This window comes from Aotus nancymaae, unplaced genomic scaffold (assembly GCF_030222135.1).
Source record: "Aotus nancymaae isolate 86718 unplaced genomic scaffold, 86718_ANA_hifiasm-v0.15.2.pri h1tg000067l, whole genome shotgun sequence".
NCBI classification, from domain to species: Eukaryota; Metazoa; Chordata; class Mammalia; order Primates; family Aotidae; genus Aotus; species Aotus nancymaae.
The window spans coordinates 22,673,149-22,678,149 of record NW_026988482.1 but is presented as its reverse complement, the minus strand read 5'-3'; positions in this window follow the sequence as shown (position 1 = coordinate 22,678,149).

The following is a 5,001-nucleotide window of genomic DNA, read 5'->3' as shown; positions in this document are numbered from 1 at the left end:
TCTCTGCGCACTGCAACTTCCGCCTCCTGAGTTCAAGTGATTCTCTTTCCTCAGCCTCTCAAGGAGCTGGGATTACAGGTACCCACTACCATACCTGGCTAATTCTTGTATTTTTAGTAGAGATGGGGTTTCACCAGGTTGGCCAGGCTAGTCTTGAACTCCTAACCTCAAGTGATCCACCCACCTTGGCCTCCCCAAATGCTGGGATTACAGGTGTAAGCCACTTCGCCCCGCCTTCCTATTAAGATTGCTTTGTGTAGTTTCTGCTCAGTCATTTTTATGGTCCTGTATTCTTGTGCAAAAAAAGAACTGAGACCAGGCATGGTGGCTCATACCTGTAATCCAAGCACTTTAGGAGGCAGAGGTAGGACCTCATTTGAGTCTAGGAGCTGGAGACCAGCTTGGGTAACATAGTGAGACCCTGACTCTATTAAAAATGGAAAAAAAAAAAAAAAAAGAAAAAAGAAAGAAAAAGAAAGAAAGAGGTTGGGTACAGTGGCTCACACTTGTAATTCCAGCACTTTGGGAGGCTGAGGCAGGTGGATCACCTGAGGTCAAGAGTTCGAGACCACCCTGACCAACATGGTGAAAACCCATCTCTACTAAAAATACAAAAATTAGCTGGGCATGGTGGTACGCCCCTATAATCTCAGCTATTCAGGAGGCTAAGGCATGAGAATTGCTTTAATCTGGGAGGCAGAGGTTGCAGTGAGCTGAGGTCAGGCCACTCCATTCCAGCCTGGGCAGCAAAAGGGAAACTCCATCTCAAAAAAAAAAAAAAAAAAATGGTCAGGTGCGGTGGCTCATGCCTGTAATCCCAGAACTTTGGGAGGCCAAGGTGGGCGGATCATGAGGTCAGGAGATCAACACCATCCTGGCCAACATGGTGAAACCCCATCTCTACTAAAAATAAAAAAATTAGCCAGGCATAGCGGTGCGCGCCTGTAGTCCTGGTTACTCAGGAGGCTGAGGCAGGAGAATTGCTTGAACCTGGGAGGCGGAGGCTGCAGTGAGCCGAGATCACGCCACTGCACTCCAGCCTGGGCAACAAAGTGAGACTCTGTTTCAAAAAATAAAAAAAAAAACAAAAAACAGAAAAAGGACTATTGGCAGTTGATTGTGGCTACCATATTATTATATATTTAGACTTAATTAGATCTATTATTTTTTGGATAGGGTCTGCTTTTGTCACCCAGGCTGGAGTGCAGTGGTACTATCATGACTCACTGTAGCCTGGACCTCCCAAGTAGCTGGGACCATAGGCATGTACACCACATCTGGTAGCTAATTTTTGTATTTTTTTGTAGAGATGGGATTTTGCTATGATGCCCATGCTGGTCTGGAACTCCTGAGCTCAAAGATCCACCCACCTCAACCTCCAGTTGTGCTGGGATTAGACATAAGCTGCAGTGCACAGCCAAGAGTGACTTTTTCTTTTTTTAATGAGGCACCTTGTTCTGTTGCCTAGGCTCGATTGCAATGGCATGATATCAGCTCACTGCAACCTCTGCCTCCCCTCTGCCTACCGGGTTCAAGCAGTTCTCCTGCTTCAGCTTCTTTCTTTATTTATTTTATTTTTATTTTTTTAAATTTATTTGTTTATTTTTAAGATGGGGTTTCACCCTGATGGCCAGGCTGGTCTTGAACTCCTGACCTCAGGTGATCCACCTACCTCGGCCTCCCAAAGTGCTAGGATTACAGGCGTGAGTCACTGTGCCCGGCCCTGCTTCAGCTTCTTGAGTAGCTGGGATTACAGGCACCTGCCACCATGCCTGGTTAATTTTTGTATTTTTTTTTGAGGTGGAGTCTTGCTGTGCTGCCAGGCTGGAGTGCAGTGGCCTGATCTCGGCTCACTGCAACCTTTGCCTCTCAGGTACAAGCGATTCTTCTGCCTCAGCCTCCTGAGTAGCTTGGACTACAGGTGCACGCCACCACCTCCAGCTAATTTTTTTTATTTTTGTGTTTTTTATTTTTTATTTTTTATTTATTAGAGACAGGGTTTCTCCATGTTGGCCAGGCTGGTCTTGAACTCCTTACCTCAGGTGATCCACCTGCCTTGGCCTTCCAAAGTGCTGGGATTACAGGCATGAGCCACCATGCCCGGCCTAATTTTGTATTTTCAGTAGACATGGGGTTTCACCATGTTGGCCAGGATGATCTTGATCTCTCAACCTCGTGATCCGCCTGCTTCGGCCTCCCATGTGAACCACTGTGCCCAGCCAATTTTTGTATTTTTGTAGAGATGGGGTTTCACCATTTTGGCGAGGCTGGTCTTGAACTTCTGACCTCAAGGGATCCACCTGACTTGGCCTCCCGAAGTGCTGGGATTACAGGTGTGAGCCACTGTGCCAAGAGTGACTTTTTTTTTTTTGAGATGGAGTCTCACTCTGTCCCTCAGGCTGGAGTGCAGTGGTGTGATCTTGGCTCACTGCAATCTCCACCTCCTGGGTTCCAGCGATTCTCCTGCCTCAGCCTCCCGAGTTGCTGGGACTACAGGTGCGTGCCACCACGCCTGGCTAATTTTTGTTTTTAGTAGAGACAGGGTTTCACCATGTCAGCCAGGCTGGTCTTGAACTCCTGACCTCAGGTGATCAACCCACCTTGGCATCCCATGGGATTACAGGCATGAGCCACCATGCCAGGACTTTTTTTTTTTTTTTTAAAATATACTTTCAAAATACCTCCAGAAAGGTATCAGCTGAACCCAGGAGGTTGAGGCTGCAGTGAACCATGATTACACCACTGCACTCCAGCTTGGGTGACAAAGCAATACTTTAACCACCCCTGCAAAAAAAATACCTCCATAGAAAATAGTGATTAATTACAAAGGCAAAAAGAATAACTTCAAGGCCGGGCGCGGTGGCTCACGCCTATAATCCCAGCACTTTGGGAGGCCGAGGCGGGTGGATCACGAGGTCAAGAGATCGAGACCATCCTGGTCAACAAGGTGAAACCCTGTCTCTACTAAAAATACAAAAATTAGCTGGGCATGGTGGCGCGCGCCTGTAGTCCCAGCTACTCGGGAGGCTGAGGCAGGAGAATTGCTTGAACCCGGGAGATGGAGGCTGCGGTGAGCCGAGATCATGCCATTGCACTCCAGCCTGGGTAACAAGAGCGAAACTCCGTCTAAAAAAAAAATAAAAAATAATAACTTCACAGTAGAGAAGCCTGGCTGATACTTACTCTGCCTTCAATGTAACAGGGGAAATGAAAGTATGCACCACCTGATAGAATGCAGTGCAAAGAATACAAAGAAGAAGACACATCAGACAAACTCAAATTGAGGGACATTCTGTGCAATAAACGCCCTGTAATCTTCAGAGGTATCAATGTTATGAAGGTTAAAGGACTAAGGAAGTGTTCCATATTGAAGGAGACTTAAAACTTTATTAAATGCAAAGTGTGATTTTGAACTGGAAACTTTTTCTATAAAGGACCTCATAGTGCAATAGGAAAAACCTGAATGGGGTCTGAGGATGTCATCAGTGTTAATTTCCTGGTATAAATGATTGTATTGTGATTATGTAAGAGAATATATAGATTATACTTGTCTGTAGAAAATACACATTAAATTTTTGATATTGATGGGCATCATGTCAGCAACTTAGTATCAAATGGTTCAGGAAAAGTTCTTTGTAATCTATTAGCAACTTTTCTGTTAAAGCTGAGAAAATTTCAAATTAAAAGCCTTTTTTTTTTTTTTTTTTTGAGATGGAGTTTGGGTCTGTTGCCCAGGATGGAGTGCAGTGGCTTGATCTTGGCTCACTGCAATCTCCGCCTCCTGCCTCAGTCTCCCAAGTAGCTGGGATTACAGGTGCCCAACACCACATCCAGCTAATTTTTGTATTTTTAGTAGAGATGAGGTTTCACCATGTTAGCTAGACTGGTTTCAAACTCCTGACATCAACTGATCTGCTCTCCTTGGCATCCCAAAGTGCTGCGATTACAGGCATGAGCCACCATGCCTGGCCTCAAACTAAAAACTTTTAAAAGTTCAGGGTGCAGTGGCTCATACCTGTAATTCCAGCACTTTGAGAGATGTAGGTGGGAGGATTGCTTGAGGCCTGGAGTTCAAGACCAGAAAAGAGCTTAGGATCTGATCATATAATTCCCTCTGTTAAAGCTGGCTTCCCAGTGCTTACAGAGAAAGTCAAAATTGATTGCCACAAATTTCATCTCTGCTTCTATCGCGTGGGATTAAAGACAGTTTCACCAAGCATGGTTTGTTCAATGCCTTCGTTCTAGTTGTTTTCCTGTGCCTTTCTTCCCTTAGTCTGTTTTGTGCTGGTATAACAGAATACTGAAGACTGGCTAATTTATAAAAAAAGAAATTTATTTCTCACAGTTCTGGAGGCTAGAAAGTCTAATCTTTATAGGACCTCTTGCTGTAGCATCCTCTTGTGGAAGGCAGCAAGCGAGGGAGAGAGGAAGTACATCTAACTCATCCTTCTATTAGGAACCCACTCCCAAGATAACTAACCCACATCCTTTATAAAACAGGAATAATCCATTCATGACCTAATCACCTCTTCTTTTTTTTTTGAGATGGAGTTTCACTCTTGTTGCCCTGGAGTGCAGTGGTGTGATCTGGGCTCACTGTAACCTCCACCTCCTGGGTTCAAGCTATTCTCCTGCTTCAGCCTCCAGAGTAGCTGGGATTATAGGCGCCTGCCACTATGCCTGGCTAATTTCTGTATTTTTAGTAGATGGGGTTTCACCATGTTGCCCAGGCTGGTCTCAAACTCCTGACCTCAGGTGATCCACTCGCCCCAGCTTCCCAAAGTGCTGAGATTACAGGTGTGAGCCACCAGGCCTGACCTTTTTTTTTTTCCTTTTTGTGGAGAACGGGGTCTTGCTGTATTGCCCAGGCAGGTCTTGAACTCCTGGGCTCAAGCTATCCTCCCACCTCTGCCTCTCTGAGAGCTGGGATTACAGGCGTGAGCCACCATGCTCAGCTTTTTTTTTTTGGTATGGAGTCTCACTGTCACCCAGCCTAGAGTG